Here is a 22,440-nt window from a genome sequence, read left to right on the forward strand (position 1 = left end):
TAATGCTTTGACCTGTCTCATGATCAGACAAACAAAGATAATGCAATTTCGGTTCAACTTGTTGATTTATGTTGCTTGTTATTAGGTCTAAGCATGCATTCTTACGTGTTGGGATATTTATATGATTTTTTATATTATAATTACTTAGCAAACTATTCAAATCTTTACTGTACTTATTGTTCTGAGTCATATCTATATTCCATGTAATACAATTGGCTTACTTTTGCATAGCCATTCTTGAGCGGGTATAACGTATCTATACTATAAAAACATCTTAGAATACGGTTTAATTTAATCGGCTGCCATACTCACGGTAGAGTGCTCATAGAGAGGAATATGATCATCAGAATTTTATTAGCCAAAGGCCATTTAACGATTGGAGAATTCGATTGTCTCAAAACTGATTTATAGTAAGTACGCACTAACTTTTTAACAGATGCAAACGTTGTCGTTTGAATTCTCAAACGCTACATGGAATTCGAGTACGGCTACAGTTTGAAACAATTGCGTTTTTCTTCAAATATTAATTCCTACAAAAGATGAAAAAAATAAGAGTCATTTTATATTTGAAGAGTACCTACTCCGGGTATACTCGGATCATCATAAAGTTCTCCTCGTATGTTATTTTAAGGATAGTTTCTATATTATAACAAAGGTGTTCCTGAAGCTTTTAATATCTTATGAGCCGTAATGTTCAGGAAATTAAACGAAGCGGACAAGCGTTTGAATATTTTACGGGCCTCTGAATTACTCGTACATGCGAAATATAGTGAACTAACTAGTTAACATAATATCTCGTGAATAATCAGCTATTCTCCATCCTTTCAATTACAAGAATATTTTATAGAAAAGACCGTTATTTTATTAAAATACTGATTACTGCTTCGTTTATTTGATACGTACCTACTCGTACCTATCACAGATTGTATTTATCTATCTATCTATACTTATAATAAATCTGTAGAGATGTCAATTCTGTACATGAAATATATTTTCAAAACAACTATCAGGGGGTGATAAGTGATTGATACTGATGCCAAAAATGCAATCAGTAAAATTTTTGTCTGTCTGTCTGTCTGTCCGTCTGTATGTTCCTTATAGAAACAAAAACTACTTGACGGATTTTAACGAAACTTGGTACAATTATTCTTCGTACTCCTGGGCAGGTTATAGTGTACTTAGGAATTCTCACAAGAACGGGAATTAGCGGGAAAATCCTTTTGTATGAAAAATCTAAACCGCTTAAGTTAGACGCTTGAAATTTGGCATGCAGGTATCTTAGTAAATTTAAAGCTTAGTTACAACAGGATATTGCAAAATTCCCACGGGAACGGTAGGTAATTAGCGGGAAAATCCTTTTGTATGAAAAATCTAAACCGCTTAATTTAGACGCTTGAAATTTGGCATGCAGGTATCTTAGTAAACTAAAAGCTTAGTTACAATAAGATATTGCAAAATTCCCACGGGAACGAAAGTTAGCGGGAAAAAACATTTGTATGAAAAAATCTAAACCGCGTAAGATAGATGATGAAGGGGGTAACGGGATCCACGCGTACGAAGTCGCGGGCGGCCGCTAGTTACGAATAAATATTAAAGTGTTGTTTACTGTTAGTGCTAGTAGCTTCCTCTGCGACAAGTACTTTTTTTAAAACAGATAGGAATGTTTCCCATAAACCAATTCAGGTGAATATATTATGCTTGTGGTAGGAGAGGGTTCACCACAAAATGGTCCAGCGGTTGACGACGATCGAACTGGTGTTCCTCTATTCTCGAATAGGCAGTTCGATTCGATACTATTCTCAAGTAGTCATCATCACGTTAATGTTAGACAGACGCTAGATATCTTCATCCAAGCAAGAAACTAGATACCTAGATCCTGTAGCAAGATGCTAGATACTTAGATCCTATACCAAACATTATGTATGGACTAGCGGCTGCCCGCGACTTCGTACGCGTGGATCCCGTTTTACCCACTGTCACGGTTAGAGCTTTAGAGCCAGATGACATGATTAGAATTTAGAGTTAATTAGTTAAATAAAAGATAGTTTAGGTTAACAAGTCATTTATTGCAATTAAGAGTAAGAGACCTTAAGGGTGTGGGTTACGAGCAAACTATCGTATCGCACGAGATTCGTCACCGGTGGTAGTATATTCAAACCACTGTCCTCGCTAGCATTGATGGTGATGTGGCTTGGCTCCTCGCTGGTGGTGAGCCCGCAGGGTCGTCGATGCGCCAGACGGTTAGGGACCGTACGCACTGTGGTGTAGGGCCACTTAGAGTGTGCGTACGGGCCGTCCGACACGACAGGCAGCCCTGCCGGGTTGAGGAGCCAGGTGGTGGTTTCGGTAGTGGTGAGATGGCCATTTGTAGTGAGGAGAAAGGTGAAGATGAACGTGAAGATGAACGTGAACCCTGCAAATCAAAGCGGACACTAAAGCAGTTGCTAGCTTTTGTCCGTTTGACTGCGACATCAAAATACTAGCGAAGCAGATGGAATGATTTTGGTAATAAATGGTGATGTAATGATGTGGCAGTCAAACAGAATTACAGTAGTGAAAGTGATTGCAGTGAAGTAGGCAAAATACTAAATTATGTAGGTAGACAATAATTTAGCATATCATCTATGTAGACAATTAATTTATAGAACAATATAGGTAGGCAATAATTTAGAATAATTAGAACAAGTACGATGCGATGAAACAATTTAAATTTATCAAATTAAATAGAATTTGGAATGAGTGTCGTTACAGTACGACCAAGGTCATTTAAAGGTCATGACGTGTCGATGTCATTTCATAAAATATTTAGTTTATTTATTTAATTATGTAGTAAGTTGTAAAATAATAATATTAAGAAGTTATAGAAATAGGAAATTTGTATGAAATGACACCGAGCACATGGATAGCACATTTCGAGAACAAAATGGCGGCTAGGCACTTACATTTAGGACAAGTATAAAATCTAGGCATTAAAAATACTTTTGCAACACTCACCCGGTAGCGGGGTTCACCAATACGCGATTACATATTTAGTTTTTATAAAGTTACGTACATCGCGGGTCCGGCGGTGACGGACAGCGATACGTCCGTGCTCGCTAACGCTCTGGCTCGGACTAGGAGACGCGGCGGGAGCATCGCGGCCGTAGGCGCGTCGCTTGCGCATACATAAAAAACAGTCCGCCCGCTCGACAGAGAACAAAAGAAATCTCGAACGACTTGTTTCGCGCGGGTTTGCTTGTAGATTTATTATTTTATTTATTTGATTAGTGTAGAACTATATGAATTATTTAATTAAGTTATTTAGTTAGGTAGTTTACGTAGATTTAGATATTTTATTATTTAAGTATATTTATTTAGGTAGATAATAGTAATTAAAGTAGAATTTAGATCTAAGATAACGGTCAGCGGTAACGCTAACCGTTACATATCCCCCTTTTTACGGTAGGATTTTACCTAAGGAAAATCCGCTATCTCAACTGTACTAGCTAATCTTGAGTCTGACTAACAGAATAAACATTTTAGGTCTGTTTACTTGCAACCTGACGTATAGAGTATATGATTTTTAGTAGATCTCATAATACTCACAAGATTTATTAAGTTAAGATTTAGAGAAAGTCATAAGATAACCATTATTTAATGAAGAGGTCGGAATATTATCTGTAGGGTAGACTACAGCTAATTACAAGTATGCGCAGTTGTTTAGCAACTGCTGCACCCAACAACTTCCTATCTTAAGTCCTAAGCAATGCAAAGAGGTACTTAGTAGAGTGTACCTTGCAATCCATTTTAGATGGTGCGTCAGACAAGACAGTTAAAAATAGTTTTAGACTTTATAATTAAGGTACATTTTCAATTATACGTTTAAGAGATATCAGTAGGTAAGATACGAGTAGGTCTAATAAATTGTTTATTTTTAATAGTATTTACAATTTATCATTTTATTTAATAGTTTAATTAGAAGTAACGTTTTCAGTTACAAGCTAAATTTATATTTTTTAGATTAGAATTACCGAGTACGTAATATATAAAAAAATACTAGGTAGGCGCGCGGGTGTGTGTTGCAATTTACACAATAAGACAGTAAGCATTACAATTTAGTTTAACAATAGCAAAATCTATGTGTGGTAGGTAGTAGTAAAAGTTAAATTATATTACCAAAGATAGGTAGAATTTAGTTAATATTTTAAAATGTAGGTAGATACATTTTATATTTTAGAAAATTATAGTAGGTAGAATAGTGTAGCTATTCTCCACAAAAATTTACAAGTTTAGTACTACCACACAGAGATTACAATATTAGTTACAATCTTATAACTAAGTTATTTGAATGCCAACACCAAAAATAACCATTTATTACAAGTAAAACTCACTGGTAACGTCTCAAGTGCGATAGAATAGACCGGTATGGGCGCCAATGTCACGGTTAGTAGCTTTAGGCCAAGTGACATAATAGAATTTAGATTAGAAGTTAGATAAATAAAAGATAGATTTAAGTTAACAAGTCTTTTATTTCAATTTAAGAGAAAGAGACCTTAAGGGTGTGGGTTACGAGCAAACTATCGTATCGCACGAGATTCGTCACCGGTGGTAGTATATTCAAACCACTGTCCTCGCTAGCATTGATGGTGATGTGGCTTGGCTCCTCGCTGGTGGTGAGCCCGCAGGGTCGTCGATGCGCCAGACGGTTAGGGACCGTACGCACTGTGGTGTAGGGCCACTTAGAGTGTGCGTACGGGCCGTCCGACACGACAGGCAGCCCTGCCGGGTTGAGGAGCCAGGTGGTGGTTTCGGTAGTGGTGAGATGGCCATTTGTAGTGAGGAGAAAGGTGAAGATGAACGTGAAGATGAACGTGAACCCTGCAAATCAAAGCGGACACTAAAGCAGTTGCTAGCTTTTGTCCGTTTGACTGCGACATCAAAATACTAGCGAAGCAGATGGAATGATTTTGGTAATAAATGGTGATGTAATGATGTGGCAGTCAAACAGAATTACAGTAGTGAAAGTGATTGCAGTGAAGTAGGCAAAATACTAAATTATGTAGGTAGACAATAATTTAGCATATCATCTATGTAGACAATTAATTTATAGAACAATATAGGTAGGCAATAATTTAGAATAATTAGAACAAGTACGATGCGATGAAACAATTTAAATTTATCAAATTAAATAGAATTTGGAATGAGTGTCGTTACAGTACGACCAAGGTCATTTAAAGGTCATGACGTGTCGATGTCATTTCATAAAATATTTAGTTTATTTATTTAATTATGTAGTAAGTTGTAAAATAATAATATTAAGAAGTTATAGAAATAGGAAATTTGTATGAAATGACACCGAGCACATGGATAGCACATTTCGAGAACAAAATGGCGGCTAGGCACTTACATTTAGGACAAGTATAAAATCTAGGCATTAAAAATACTTTTGCAACACTCACCCGGTAGCGGGGTTCACCAATACGCGATTACATATTTAGTTTTTATAAAGTTACGTACATCGCGGGTCCGGCGGTGACGGACAGCGATACGTCCGTGCTCGCTAACGCTCTGGCTCGGACTAGGAGACGCGGCGGGAGCATCGCGGCCGTAGGCGCGTCGCTTGCGCATACATAAAAAACAGTCCGCCCGCTCGACAGAGAACAAAAGAAATCTCGAACGACTTGTTTCGCGCGGGTTTGCTTGTAGATTTATTATTTTATTTATTTGATTAGTGTAGAACTATATGAATTATTTAATTAAGTTATTTAGTTAGGTAGTTTACGTAGATTTAGATATTTTATTATTTAAGTATATTTATTTAGGTAGATAATAGTAATTAAAGTAGAATTTAGATCTAAGATAACGGTCAGCGGTAACGCTAACCGTTACACCACTTAGGGGTGGAGTTTTGTAAAATCCTTTCTTAGCGGATGCCTATGTCGCAGTAAGATAGATAAAGCCGTAATATAGTTATATCCCTAGGGATATAATTATATACCGTAACATAGTTATAGGAAAGCGATTCATTACTATCTCACTAGGAATATAGTTATAACGGTCCAAGTTTAGTGATATAGTTACCTATATTACTAGATTAAGTTTAGTGAAATAGCTTTCGGAGTGTGCGGCACCTATACCAAATGAAAACTTGTCACTGAGAGAAATATGATAAAAATTTACGTGTTTTGGTGGCCTGTAAAAAATCGAATATATGGTGTTCTACCAAAAGATGAGCCTGTAAGAAGCATTCACTGCTATGTAATTCTAGATGTCATGATTCCTCTTCTTGTCTGAACAAAAATTAAAAAATACTTTTAAAGAAATCAAGATATTTGATATAACTTATACTATTAATCAAGATATCTCAAAACTGTTGATTAGCTTTAAAAGATTTTTAATGTTTGATTAGTTTAAAGTATTGTTAATGTTTAAATTCCAAAAAATATGATCATTTTAATTATAATTGAAATTATTTTAATACGTGTTAATGTCACAAAGTATTGTAACTAACTGCAGGATACATAAATTTGATTTTTTAATAAAAATAAAACCAATTTAATATTGTTTTATTTAATTGTACAGTGTGTTTGGGATAGGACTAGCGATAATTTAAGGCGATGTTATTATGTAAGTTTTATCGACAAAAATGCCCCCATATGTAGGCCTACCTCTCTCCTCCTGGAATAGGGGGGCTTAATTTTTTAAATTTATTTTTTATGTGACTACACAAAAATGTTATTTATTTACGTCTTACAGATAAACAAAAAACATCATTTGAAAGCCAATAATATGTGTCATTAAATGAAAATACAAAACCGGCCAAGTGCGTGTTGTGCCACGCGCAGTGTAGGGTTCCGTAGTTGTCCTTCGTTACCACAATATACTTCAGAAGCAAGAAATTACTTCATCTAAAGTCACTTTTAATATTTGCTTCTAAGGAAATTTTTATTAAGTATGAAATTTTACAATACATGAGTAAAACAACTCTTAAACTAACTGATTTATCTTACCGCTATAGTTTTCCTTGAAAGTTCATAAAAAGCACTACCTATAATCATATTTTTTTTCAGATTTTTCAAGCCCACAGTTTAGTTTTTAGAGGGGGGGGGGGGGGACTTTAGTTTTTAGGGACCCTACTCGAACAAAAATTGGAACAAAGTTTAACTTTATCATTTTGCAAACGGATCCCTAAATCGAAATATGGTCTTAGAAACCCCTAAGCCATTTTAAAATAACTATCCAACGATCCACACGATGGGATAGAAGATGAAAAAAAAATTCATCCCCACTTTACATGTAGGGGAGCTAACCTAAAAACAATTTAGAATTTTTAGAGTTTCTTGCCAGGACTACGGAACCCTAAAAATGAGAAATAATAACCATAAAACTTAAAAAAAAAATGGGGGCATTTTTGTCGATAAAATTGACATCACAATATCGCCTTACATTATCGCTAACCCTATCCCAAACACACTGTATATGGTAGATTTCTATTTCACTAAGCTTAATCAAGTAATATTTTTATAACACTGAACTTAATCTAGTAATATAACTATATCACTAAACTTGGGCCGTTTTATAACTATATTCCTAGTGAGATAGTAATGAATCGCTTTCCTATAACTATGTTACGGTATATAATTATATCCCTAGGGATATAACTATATTACGGCTATATCTGGGGGCATAGCTGGGCATTAACTCGTTAATCCGTTAATCGTTAATTAACGAAGTTAACATTTCTGTTAACGGATTAACTTTTAAGTTAACTTTAAAAAATGTTAACGGACTCGTTAACTTCCGTTAAATTATCCTAAGTCCGTTAATCGTTAATCCAGTACCTACTATTTACCAAAAAGATACAGCAGACACGATGAAAAACGCTAGAAAACCGCGTTCTGACAAGTACGTTCGGGCTTCCAGAACTTCCAGAACAGTTTTTGTAACCAAATCACTAACGACACTTGTTATGGTTATATACTCTTGCAACTGAATGTAAGACCAGTTTTCCTCAACCAATTGAACTGACTTATATAAGTACGATGACAATGCAATGTTATGGTACCATTGAGCTGGTCTGATGATGGAGTCATGAGGTGGCCATAGGAACTCATAAATGAAACGGCGGCATCGCATCGAATTCGGGTTCGTTGGATTTGTCTTTTCGAGCACTTTAGTACTAGATGATGTCCAGGGTCCTGATGATGAAGTCAGGAGGTGGCCATAGGGATTCCTAAACGAAACGGTGCAAACTTATCGAGTTTGGGTTTGCTGGATTTGTCTTTTCGAGCACTTTGGTGCTAAATTGTATTGTAATTGAACCAAGGCTCTTAGATTGAGATACTACTAAAAAGTGTAAAATTTAATAAAATTATAATAATTAAAAAACTTTTTTAAAAACAAGCTTTTATTCTGAAATGCAGGTACTAAAACGAAAAAAATAATTGTACTTATGCAAGGTTCAAATAATTTCGAAAGCTTGTAGCGCAAACATAAAAGAGGAAAAAACTCCAGGCGCGATATAAGCTTTCGAAATTATTTGAACCTTGCATACAATTATTTTTTTCGTTTTATTATCATGTGTTAACGGATTAACGATTAACGTTAACTTGCGTTAAATCTTGCGAAATGTAACGTTTTAACGTTTAACGAAGTTAATTTTTTTATTAACGGTTTAACGATTAACGAAGTTAACTATTTGATTAACGGTGCCCAGCTATGTCTGGGGGCACGGCAGTGCCCCCACCAAGTCGAGCAAAAAAGCGGCACGGCCGTACCATCCTTTTCTCGAAGCAATTCAGGCCATTTTCGACCGCCTGTAACTTCGTTGTGGATAAAACTAGAAGGCTGAATTTTCATTAGCTATGCAGGCATTGTAAAGACACGGTATATTTAAAATTTCATTCAATTTGAACCAGTAGTTTAAGAATTATAACGGGTCAAAGTTACTTAATTTTGTCACTCACTGACTCACTGACTCACTGACTCACTGACTCACCGATCATCAAAATTCTAAGGCACTTCTAGCAGACCTAGAAGCTTCAAATTTGGAATATAAGTAGTGTTTGGTGTATGAATCAAGGAAAAACTAAAATATTTGGGGGCACGGTAGTGCAACCGCCAAGTCGAGTAAAATTTTTCAATTTCGGTCCAGTTTTCTAGATACATAACTGCTGTCTACAAAATACAAAAAGAAATGAGATTTGGGGGCACGGTAGTGCAACCGCCAAGTCGAGTAAAATTTTTCAATTTCGGTCCAGTTTTCTAGATACATAACTGCTGTCTACAAAATACAAAAAGAAATGAGATCCCATCAAAAACAATACTTGTCAAAAAAACCAAGTCTCGCAACTCAGTTGTTCTACGGTAAAAAGTTGTGAGATCCATGTAATACCAAGTCCAGGCCAGGAAATCTTTAACGTTTTACATAAATATATTGACTTGGCCATCGCACTAAATAATTTAATTTACTCGTGTTTTCATGCGATGGCCAAGTCAATATATTTATGTAAAACGTTAAAGATTTCCTGGCCTGGACTTGGTATTACATGGATCTCACAACTTTTTACCGTAGAACAACTGAGTTGCGAGACTTGGTTTTTTTGACAAGTATTGTTTTTGATGGGATCTATCTTACTGCGATACCTACATCATAACATCTACCTGCATGCCAAATTTTGGCCCGATCCGTCCAGTGGTTTGGGCTGTGCGTTGATAGATAACTATGTCAGTCAGTCACCTTTGAGTTATATATTTTAGATGATGAAGTATGATTAGGAAAACCCAAGACACATTCTGTTTATGGATCATAAAGAGCAGACTGCTGGAGCAGTTCGCTCATATTTTAAAGGCAGTTGCAAGTCACAGCGTTGCCATGCCGGTGCAATTTGGCACGAAGTACGTAACTTGCTAACAGCGTGCGCCGGCTACAATGCTAGCTGCATTACCGTAAATACGGGCAAATGGGAATTAACGTATCTTTGCTGTTACGATTTTCCTGCTACATATTTGCTAATTGCTATCGGTAATATCCATTGTGGTAATACAGCAGAATATTCCTATTAAGTTATTTTTGTCGCGGATATTCAATAATAGCTTGCAGGTAGGTATTTCAGAATAGATATTACCTCTAAATTGTTAAATACAGAATCATAGGTTCATTCGATTCGTTGCAAATAAATCTACTTAATTACTCGTAAGTATTAAAAATATGTTTGGTCGATTTTATTATTCACTATTTTGTTTTTATTTTATTTTATTTGTTTAACAATGTTTCAACAGCATTAAATTGTACATAAATGTGCAGGAAGATACAACTTGAACATAAGCCAATTTAAGAAACACATTATATTACTAAAACATTTTTAAATAAGTTAACGTGGGTAGGTAAGTGAACACTACACTATTATTTTAATGTCACTTATTTAGATTATTGTTTTCCGGTTCAGAAAGAGGAACCGTATGTAATACTTTATTTTGTTACGAGAATATGACGTGGTATTATTGTAGGTCAAATTTTTCAATACCGGTTGATGAAAATGCAATCTCTCTCTCAATCTTCCCCGTTCCGATTCTATTTCTATCCAAGCCGCGGTATTCCAGTAAAATCAATTGTGCCTAAATTTAAACAGCCCTACACAAGAGCGAGTAAACAGAACGAACGTATTGTTGCTCGCAGAAGTGGCTACATATGTATATATAACAATACCAACATTATACCAAACACGTGCCGCTCTGTATGATCCTTGAGCCACAAAGAAAGTAATCCTTAAAAGGCGACTCTGGGAAGGTCGCATTTGCATCTCCGTGTTTAATAAATATAAAGGCTGTTAGTTTTTACGCGACTCAACCCCTTAGGGCCTGTTCCCAAGGAGACAGTTATTCGCGGGATCACGTTTAGTAGTATAAGTAGGTAGGTGTATTCATACGACAGTCCACTTTTGCGGAATCCTGAATAATTACTGAATCCTTCAAAACTGGATTCCCGTGGTAAGGCCCTTAGTTTTAACGTGACTGAACCCTTTTATCGGTTAAAAATCACGTCCATGCCATAATGTTTCGTCATTCGTGGAAGTGGCGCGTGTGCAATATTAACGATGTGTACACGGGTACCAGCCGATCTGCCTCATCGATTAAACAGAGGGTCCTCAAATATTAAACTCATATCTAACACACTCAAAATTTCCATCGTTTTCCCATTAATATTACAAAATTTACATCCCATAGGTACGCGTAATGTATTCCAGAGTTTTTATACGAAAAGACACATGAGCTTTTTGATATTAGGTTCATATTGTGCTTAAATGAAATGTAAGAAGTAAGTATATAAGTTATTTACAACGTCTAAACATTTCGGCAAAGACATTTGAAATGATGATTTAATGAAAAGACAAATCCTAGGTGAAGGGACTTTACACTTAAACTCTTAATGCATTTACGAAAATAACATCAAAAATATCTCACGATTCTATTACAACTTTCTTTTCTACAATAAATAATAATCTGTCACATCAGCGCCCAGCTTTCACAATAAATAACATTTTGCCACTTCAGCGCCATTCCTTCAGATAGTATCCTATTAAGATACTTGAAGAAGCAAGCAACTTCAAACTCTACAGACTTGATCGGTATGTAGCTATTTGGGAAACGGCGTTTTATCGGCTTCACGTTTTTTTCTACAGCTACAATCACCGTCAGTGGCGCCTTGTAAACCATAAGCAAAATTGTTAACGTATTTATAGAACGGGCTGCACTCAGCTGGGCGAGAGCTCAGTTAGCGTCAGATTGAATCATAAAGCAACATTGACGTCAGCGCAATACTCCACTGTATCGACTTTCGGGAAGCGTTAGCGAAAGTGCCGTAAGATAAACACGTTGCTTGACGATTTGGACAACGAGTGCAAACACGACACAATGCGGGAATGCTCGAGACAAGAGGCAAAGCGCGCGCCATTCACTGCCGGGAGCGACGAAATCCTCTTCAAACTCTTTGTTGCAATCTTTATGTACAAATTCAATCGAATTTAAATATTTCTAACTGAAAATCGCTGTCACACACAGACAATAAATATGAAGTGAACTGTGGATGTAGTTATTTTATTGTTTTCCCTTGTATATTTGTGCGACGATCCCAAAAAACTCAATAAAAGAAATAACCCGTCGTTGAGACAGTTTGACAAAGCTTGTCGAAAGGAGATTGATGATATGCCAATAAAAGAAACCGGTATCTGTAGTATTCTGTCATCTGAAAGTCAAGGGTCAATAAATCAGAAATCAACCAAGCGTTCAAAACAATTCAACGGGGTTCAGTGATGCAATATCGGTAGCAGAAGATCAAATAAGTAGGTACCTATTATTCAACGATATGTCTCGGACTGTGTCACAAATAGATACTTATTTGACGTTTAGATGATCAACAGGAAACCCTCTAAAATACCAAATATTTGATACATATCCCATAGGCCTGACTGATCGGTCGTAAAACTATGTTGGTAAAGGCTCGTACCAGTATTAACTAAGTTATGGTATAATTTATTTACAGGTTACTAATTAAACAGAGGCAGTGCGGTAAACAACGTGCCGAGGGCGGCCGACGGGAGTTAGAATTTTGAAATAATTTCATCTGGGCTCGGCGTAAACATATCTCGTTTCTATTTACGTTGCTATATGTACGTACATTCATCACGCGTGTACCTATTACTACAAACATTTACGAATTACATATCATAACATGTTATCATAACGTTGAGATACCTAACATAAACGATCATTACCTTCTGAATACATATGCTTACTTATTGTTTATTTTGCTTTTGACAATATGTGAATTAGTGAGTGGTACTTACTTTATATTTGTAACATTAATATGGAGTCGTTAATAATTGAGCATAAATTTTATACTTTAACGAATTTAATATCGTACGTTTGAGCTTTAGAAAGTTTCGTCAAAAGTGAAACTACCTACCTACTTGAAACTCTAACCACTGCCTGTAAAGATTAATTAATTTCAATATAAAAAGCATTTGATTAGGTAATTCTGTGCCACATACGTGACCCACTTGTATGAAACTTTGAAAGCAGGCAATAATTTCTATTGACCACATAAAGTTGCTATTACTAAGGCATGTTTCAGTGAATTTCTGTGGAAACGCCACCCAGCATTGTGGTGAGCCCCAAGCATTCAGGTCGCAGGTGGTGGATACCAACACATGTTTCATACGTATGTAAGTAGGTACTGTTATTGTATATTATTATGTATTGTTGCAAAATAGGACATATTGGAGCTACATACGATGCCATAGAGTTTAGCTATCAAGCTATAGAACATAATATTATTATCAATATTATGACATAAGAAATCTAAACAAAAACTGCCTCTGTGGTCTAGTGGAAGGACCACCTGCTTCAGACGTAGAGGTCCCGGGTTCGATTCCCAGTGGAGGCAGATTTTTCTGTTCGGTTTGGTTGAAGATAAGGCTTGTTATAAGTCCGCCTGGCTAGCTACCACCACCTTACCTAAATCTGTCGCCATAACAACAATGTTAACAGCATTGTTGTGTTCCGGCAGATAGAGGTAGATAGCCAGTTCCTCCGTGGTTGAGGATTCCGGGTGAAGCTCGCTTCCACCTTCGGCCTGATCGTCACTTACCATCAGGTGAGATACAGGCCAAGAATTTCCTCGTTATAGATAAAAAAAAAACAAAACTCGTGTAGAAGCAACAAGGTTACTTTACTTCAAAAGGAGCGTTTGTTTTGAATTCGAATTTTACTAAAGCAAGAATTTAATCACGCATCCCATTTTTTCATGATTTCACCTTCTTCATGATTATTTTTTCTACAAAAGGTTGCTTTGTTTAAAAATTCATCAAAATTAGTAAACAATATAAAAAAAAAATTTAAAAGGCTCGTAATTTAATCATAAAATCTAAAAGAAGTCAAAGAGTATTCAATTCAATGAATATTTTGAATTCATTTAAATAATAATGGAATGAATAGATGTTTCATCTCAAAGGTGACTTACTATTTTTCCTATTGTTTCCAAGAAATAATTGACCTATTATTTTACATAAGTACCTGTAATATAACCTTTCTTTTCATTTCGCTTTGACCTGCCTATATTATATACATATACAAAGAAAGTATCTAGTAAAACATTTATTGTAGAAAAGGAACCAAAACATAGGTGCGGTCGGTAGGAAGGCGGTAGGTTAAGTGGCAGGCGCTAAACCGAACATGGGTCGTGTCTAGGGATATGTATCTATTCACAGATACACATCTTCTGTGAACAGTAGTAGGCGTAAACGTAAACACGACGAACAGATGGGAATAACTCTCCTGTAATTAAAAATAAAACTCGCAATTCCGATGCAATAACTGCTATGCTACCAGGCTATGCTCGCATTAACCGGGTCTAATAATGGGTTAACTGTGGCATTAAACTATGCGGCAACAACAATGAGGCTATCAAATAGGATTCCAGCCAATGACTCCGCAATGGGTAAATCACTGAATGATATTAATTACTTGCTCCGACCCTTTGAACGTTTGGTACCACTATTCTGCGTAACATCACAGAATAAATACTAGCAACAATAACATCCAGCTTGTGTTTGATCTACCAAACGCCTGAACCTGAATTATCTTCAGAGTATAGTAATTAACTCTATAAAAGGAAGTGGGAAAAGGGAAAGTTTCGCATCTCCATTTTAGTGGGAATAGTCGGCAGGCACGAGCTTCCAACAGAAGGCCCTTTGGATTCTTATCTAATTTTCTGAACTAAATCAAATTAAGGGATCATCACATTATATAAAGGGCCTCCATTTTCTTTACCTTGTGTTGAGTGCCATAATAATAGATAAGTACTAAACAAACTTAGAGCTGTTTTCCCAACCTGTAAACGCCTTTGATAAAGCAAAATATTTGTTGGGATTTAAATTAGCCTTAATTAGGGTCAATTTAAATTATTTGTATTATTCTTAATCTCTTAATTCTATACTTTTAATAAACTTATTGGAAAATATTTAAATTTTAATGCCACTTGGAAGGGCATCGCTAGGTAGGTAATACTGGTAATACAAATCATCATCGTACAATAGGTAAGACTGCTAGTTTTCATATAGAGATATGGATATTATACCACTGAATAGTCACTAACTACAATGATACAATCACTACCATTTATACTATAGAATCTCAAGTAGAGATTTTTTTTAAATGACAAACCTTATACACAGTTTCATTTAAAGCACAAATTCTGGTAAGTAATATTATACCAAATATTTACGAAAGATTTTGTAACTCTTGAAAATATCTAATACCTACTGATAAACCAGCTCTAATTTCAAATTTGTCTTTACTAGACTAAACATTAGCAGCTTCATTTCAGAAGACCACAAAGCATAACTAAATCTGAAATAGCTACAAAAGCCTGTAGTTATCAGAAGTCCCTGACATCATAACCTTTGCAGAGTATACAGCACCCGCTAACTAAACAGAAGTTGAAAACAATAACTAGTTTTACTAGAGTTAAATCAAACAATAGACATAAAAGATATTTGACAGTTTCACGTTAGGTATGCCTATTTTAAACGCGAAATGAGATCTAGGCTTCTAATCATTTTCATGCCCAAACTTTCTGCATCTATAAATACCCCAATTATAGTGAAACTAGTACCAAAACATCAAACAGCTAAAAAGCGGAATTTCGTTAGAGGTTAACAAAAGAAGTAGACCCAAAAAGTGCTATAAAGCTGTAGTGTTTGAAACCAAAGCGAAAAAGTGAATAATTTAAATTAAAGCTGACTTAAGGCGATTAGAGTCCTCAATCCGCGTCAAATGGGCATTTTGTAAAGCCTACTCCTCTTTTACTCATCATCATCATTCATCATTTCAGCCATAGGACGTCCACTGCTGAACATAGGCCTCCCTCAATGCTTTCCATGTTGATCGATTGGCAGCGGTCTGCGTCCAGCGCTTCCCTGCTACCTTTACGATGTCGTCGGTCCACCTTGTAGGTGGACGTCCCACGCTGCGTTTTCCGGTACGCGGCCTCCATTCCAGAACCTTTCTGCGTACTATGTGCCCTGCCCATTGCCACTTCAGCTTCTTTTACTGCTGGACAGAAATAGTTGAAAAAAATAGGTATATGTTCTACAACAGTTCAAGGACTACATTTGTGACGTTTGAATTTTCGCTACGTCTCTTTGTTTTGGATTAAAAAAATAAATACGGGACATCGATTTTTTACTTAAATTCCCTACTCCTCCAAAACGGCTATGTTAATTTAAAAGATTTTTGCACGAATAGATTAGGAATTCTTTAATCTTTAAATGACACGTTGCGTTTTTCAATCGAACATTACTTTCATTCATAAATTTTACTTTTGATAAATTCCGAACGTTTTGCTGTTGAGGGGGCCTTCGCGGGGTGCGGGCGGCAGTCGGCCGCTGGGGTAGCGCATTTTCTTACATAACTTTTCAATTCCTATCATTGGAGGTCCGAAAATATTTCTCATACAATTTGATACCATAATGATCATTCTTCATAAAAAATTTAAAACCTACATATTTAAAAACATAATCATTGATATTCATAATATCACTAATCATACACTTAGTTTTTACTAATATTTGTTTTCATATATTTTTCTATACTAATGATCGAAACTCATAATCATTCGAATAAATAACTATAATATTCATAAATGTGATGTATCCTAATATTTGTTTTCATAAATTTATTACTCATAAGTGTATTTATCCATATTATTGAAAATCATGATGTCTATATTCGTATTAAATCGTATTTTAACATTAAATTAATTTGAAATGGTCCAAAACAGGCAATATTTTGTGCCACAAAACTAACGTGACAGAAACGAATCGCTGCAAAACCGACTCCACGTAGTCTTGTCTGCCCTACCCCTAGAGTGTAATTTAAAAGCCGGAGGCGCGGAGGGAGGGCAGCCCTCGCCCGCTGTAGCGTGGGTGCCTGAGCCTCGTTACGCAAGGGCGGAAGGGCTGCACATCCCGCAGCGCCGGAGACGAGGAGATACCAATGCATGCTGCATGCTTGCTTTCATGCTGCATGCTCTGCATGCTTATCTACTCTATTAGATTATATATTTTTTTTTTTAAAGATACGAGTAGGTATGTCTGTTATAAAGTAAATTATTCTGAACAACAACATTATGAGTTGAAGTATGTTCTTAGTAACAACATTATTAATGAAAACAATATGATCAATGAATGTTATGAAGAAAAAAGATCTGAAAATAAAAATTATGTATTTTAAATGGTTCTTGGTAGTAACAGTATCGATAAAAAAATTATGATTACTAACTGTTATGAGCTCCGATGGTAGTAATAAAAATGTATGAATAAAAAAAGTATGAAAAATAAAATTATGAAGAGAGATTATTATGAACACAAATCGGTAGTAAGACAAAGAATAGGATTTAGAATTTTATGTGAGCCAATATAGAACCGGCCGCTGGCCTTCCTGGTTGTGTCACTCGCTGCAAACTGACATTAGCGATCAAAATGAATTTTTTCTTCGGCTGAGTTGCACCACCTGACGTGACCTAACTTTGACCGTAGCTTTGGCGATAACCGGTGTTTTTTTGTATGGAGTTTGACAGATTTTTGACTTTTGTCAAATTTAAAATAAGATGGTGCAACCTAGTCTTTGTTTGACAATTGTTTTTATGTCAGAGTTGTTCATAGAGCACGTTCAGTCAGACGATACGATTGAATTATGGCATGCTCGGACGCTATTATCTACCTAAATAGAATCTATTAGTGTAAAAAAATCGATTCCAAAAAAAACGGCACTAGATAAGTAAAAGTTGAAAAAATATTCCGTTATTTATTTACTAGGCCTTTGCAATCAGTATCCAAATTAGGAGCGAGTCAGAATCAGTAACTTAATCGATTTACGTGAAGAAAACAATTTATATTTTTCATACTTAGGCTCGGCGCAAATGGGCCATTTAGAATTAGATTTTCAATATGTTTCTTCGCGAAAATACCACAGTTAAAAAAAATAAGATAAAGTGGTATTGATAAATTGTTCTATAGAGCTTATTAAAAAATGTGGATACTGATTACAAATGCCCGTATATCATGATTGATATTTTCGGAGTCGGTGACAGCCTACCTTTTGGTGATTCGTTTTGGAGTTGGTTTTAATTTTTGGTGAAAATTAATTTATTTCATGCCTTTAGTAGACTATAGGTTCAATAGACCTTGTTGTTGCCACTGAAGGTGCATAGGTACACAGTACACTGATACCATATTTTTCATGTTAAGTGCAAATAAACTTCCCTAAATTACCTAACCATGAAACGTACCTATAGGCTATAATAATTAAAAAGTTTCGTCGATAAAAACTGAAATCCTCTTATAAGATGATAAATTTTGGGAGCATGTCATGAAACTAAAATTATTAGCATACAAAAACTTGTTTTAAAAAAAGAGGTTTTTTCTTTTAATTTTTTTTTTATTTATGATGCGGAATTTGCTGCGGCGTAGTATCAAAGATTTTTCGTTATGTAGCTCGTAATAATTTCGAAGAATAGGGATGTTTCCTGGGTAAAGCAAGAGTTTGAATTAGTCCGTCGGTCAACTTACCAAAAATAAACTTTTAATGTATTTTTCACTTTTTTAAACTTATGAAAATTTAAAGAGATAAAGCGCGCCAAAGTTCAGAAGAGGCCCATGACGTTAAGGCGTGCTTAAAATTGTTGCGATTTGTGACGTCACGAGAATTTCATCGCATCATAACTTCGTAATTACTTGTTTGTTGACAAATAAAAATATCCCGTGTCCAATATTTTTTGATAGTGTAATTGATGGACTAAAAGTGTTTTTTTAAGAAACTAGCCTATTCCTACGGCCACATTCCAGCTCCATCATCAGACCCTGTTTGCCTTTGAGAATGGAAGTAGGTAGGTACTCGTGATTTTTAAAGTAGCTTACTTACATAATATTACTTACTTATATTTATATGAATAAATAAATACAAAACAAACGAGCCTAAACTCGATGGAATCGTTTAATCCCGGAGTTGCTATGGGGCCACTGGCATTCCAGCTCTATATATTATCAGATCGACTGCATGTCATCACAATATTGCATTGTCATCCGAATTACATGTATATGTTACGGTCAAAGTGATAAATGTGAAAATTATGAATAATCGCCGGTTATTATGAATAATGACCGCATGATTTGGTAAATGTGATTAATATGAGGTCATTTATGTGTGTATAAAACTAAATAGGCGGCTTAGGGGTGGCCCAAGGGCCACCCCCGCCGCACCTTAACCTATTTTTTACTTTAAATCAAAACATTATGTTATAGGCATCATGGAAAAGTAATATTATGCAAGAAACACTCCAAACTCATTATGCCAAATTATATTAATATATGATATCAAAACGTTCAAAAGTTTGGCTGTACACGAGCACGTACACAAGATGTTGTTCTTTTTTATGAAATTTGTTAGTTATACTAAGCTTCAATTATTTAATAATCACTGTTAAATGTGATTCATTTATCACTTTTACCGCGACTGTCGGTAATTATGCTCGTGCTTTGTCCTCGAGATTAGAAATAAGAACTATGTAGTATCACGTACGGTGATGCCAGTTTACGCACTGTTAGTTGAGGATATATATATATTATTTTTTTTTTTTTTTTTGTGGGTATCTCACTTTACATCTTATTTGACATTGGTATCCGTCGTCAGTCACGATTCAGTGCTCTGCCAGTTCGCACTTCTTCTACTTAAATACGTACCCAGTGTTAAAAATAGTGTTTTTGTGTCGTCAAAATGCCGAACGAAAAACGTCAAATGAGGATAAGGAACATTTGCTGAAGAAAATAAATAAATTGGAGCAGAAGATATGGGGTGCTGAACGTCGTTCAAGCGGTTCAACAGAAGATCATCGTTACACATTACCATAATGCGAACAACCATCCCGGGTTGTCTCTTTATGCCAGTTGTGTTTTTTGTCTGAGGGTTTGCGGTTTAACGTTTGAGTTCTACTCCTACCCCTAATTCAGACAATTGGAAAAATCGCAAGTTCATCGCCTTCAACCAAAAGAAGAAGAAGAAGAACATCATCATTACACATACTACCATAGTGCGGGCAACCATCCCGGGTTGTCTCCTTATGCCAGTTGTGTTTTTTGTCTGAGGGGTTGCGGTTTAACGTTTGAGTTCTACTCCTACCTCTAATTCAGACAATTAGAAAAAACGCAAGTTCATCGCCTTCAACCAAACGAAGAAGAAGACAGATGCAGTAAGTTCTATCCATTATTACACATACTACCATGGTGCGGGCAACCATACCGGGTTGTCTTCTTATGCTAGTTGTGTTTTTTGTCTGAGGGTTTGCGGTTTAACGTTCGAGTTCTACTCCTACCTCTAATTCAGACGAATACGGTAAATTATTTTTATTATAATATTATCATTACACATACTACCATATTGCGGGCAACCATACCAGGTTGTCACGTTATGCTAGTTGTGGTTTTTTGTCTGACGATTTGCGTTTTAACGTTTGAGTTATTACCTACCTCTAATTCAGACGAATACAGTAAATTCTATTTACTTAATACAATATTATCATTACACATACTACCATATTGCGGGCAACCATATCAGGTTGTCACGTTATGCTAGTTGTGGTTTTTGTCTGACGATTTGCGTTTTAACGTTTGAGTTATTACCTACCTCTAATTCAGACGAATACAGTAAATTATATTTACTTAATACAATATTATCATTACACATACTACCATATTGCGGGCAACCGTACACGGGTTGTCACGTTATTTAATTTGTGTGGTTATTTTTGTCTGACAGTTTGCGATATTAATATATACTTGCCTCCAAATCAGACGTTCGTAATGTAATGATTTATCTATATCTAAGGGTTTGCGGCACTAAAAACTTTGCATTAATAACCTACTTCTAAATCAGATGTTCGAAGTTAATTATTTTTTTAAATAATAATTACCCATACTACCATACTGCGGAGCTGTGTGATTTTTATAATATGATGGTTTGCGGTATTATCAACAATACCTACCCTCTAAATCAGACGCAGAATCCTAAAAATATTACGATACTTACGGTATTGCGGGCAACTACAACGGGTTGTAATTTTACTGTCTTACCTACTTAATTCTTCAACTCAAGTAAGTTCAAGTCTTAAGTTTTTCGGTGATAACAATTTGGCGATATTTAATTTTAAATTGATATGAACGTTAATATTACTAGGCATGCAGATAATTCGTGTTAAGTTGTTACCTACCCGCTACATATTTTAGCAGGCAGTCAAAAGGGCTGTTCCAGACTGGTAAAAGTACATATCACATTAAAAAAAAAAAAATGCAATAATGCATACCTACTTGTTTAAAAATTGGGAGTTGTCTTAATAAGACATAATTTGATGGGTTTATATCCACACTACCGGGTGGTGATATGATACACGCCAAATCGTTAGCAGGTGAAAAACCATTAGTGGCTATCGAAACATTGGACTCAGAACCCTTAGCCTCGAACCCTGCCGCCGCCGACGCTGCTGCTCTCGTTGACATCTGCGCCGCTTCCGCTGCTGCTGAAACTAGAAATCAATTAGATTCGACACCTGCAACGCTGTTGGTCTGAAACAGCTGCGCCCCTTCATGATGAGATTGTAATATTGGTGATGATCCTGTGTAGGACAAGCCTCAACACAATTACCTTAATATCAATTTCTTATCGATGCCAATCGCATTTTCTCGACTGTCTACTAAGAATTCCTTATCAGAAAAAACGTAATTCTACTTAGACTCATTAAAGATAAGATAAATTATTACCTACTTTGGGGCCAGCTGGCGCTGTGTGAAATTGTTAAAAGACTCATCTATTTATTTATTTATTACAAACACCGAAGATTGACGCCATGTCTTTTGATAAAAACTTTCCAAAACACGAAAAACTGCCTAGCGAACTTCAAAGTTTGGGGCTGATCTGGAATTGAATCCCAAAATCAAATCAGCAGCCACCAAAAAGTCCTTTCTTATACGAATTTAACCTTGAAGGGACTTCCCCGAAAGGCAGACAACCGATGAAAACAGAGGACTTGACCTCCTGACTTTCAAAACAGTCATCACGTGTCATGCTCGTGAGCGCACCAGCCGCATCCAGCTCAGAACCGCAGCAGTTGAATCTCGTAAAATATGTCGGTTGGCTTTTAAATTTTTACCATCAGTGGTCACTAGTAATAAGTGACTCTGTTGTACTAGGATAGAGTTATGTAATTTCAATCTCACAACCAATAATAAATGTCAGTATAAATCACATAATACATGATTATATTCGGACATAGAAAAATTGCAATTATATCAGGCTATTCATAAACTTATATTAAGTGTCATGAAATATAGTACTCCGATGTCTCAACTACGG

The 22,440-nt window shown here is 35.8% G+C and overlaps 2 protein-coding genes and 2 long non-coding RNA genes across 4 annotated transcripts in view; 1 reads left to right on the forward strand and 3 right to left on the reverse strand.

The window, feature by feature from the left end:
* Window positions 1-22,440, forward strand: part of LOC135073191 (beta-1,4-mannosyltransferase egh) — a 332,203-nt gene that overhangs the window by 196,005 nt on the left and 113,758 nt on the right. The window lies entirely within an intron of this gene.
* LOC135073187 (eye-specific diacylglycerol kinase) overlaps window positions 1-22,440 on the reverse strand; it is a 247,717-nt gene that overhangs the window by 185,046 nt on the left and 40,231 nt on the right. The window lies entirely within an intron of this gene.
* LOC135073584 (uncharacterized) lies at window positions 2,046-3,496 on the reverse strand. The gene is made up of 2 exons (XR_010257647.1): window positions 2,995-3,496; window positions 2,046-2,413 (listed from the first exon to the last, which is right to left on the reverse strand). It is a non-coding gene; the product is annotated as an uncharacterized LOC135073584 (long non-coding RNA).
* LOC135073585 (uncharacterized) lies at window positions 4,489-5,862 on the reverse strand. The gene is made up of 2 exons (XR_010257648.1): window positions 5,439-5,862; window positions 4,489-4,857 (listed from the first exon to the last, which is right to left on the reverse strand). It is a non-coding gene; the product is annotated as an uncharacterized LOC135073585 (long non-coding RNA).

The sequence above is a fragment of the Ostrinia nubilalis genome, chromosome 7 (genome assembly GCF_963855985.1).
Source record: "Ostrinia nubilalis chromosome 7, ilOstNubi1.1, whole genome shotgun sequence".
NCBI lineage: Eukaryota > Metazoa > Arthropoda > Insecta > Lepidoptera > Crambidae > Ostrinia > Ostrinia nubilalis.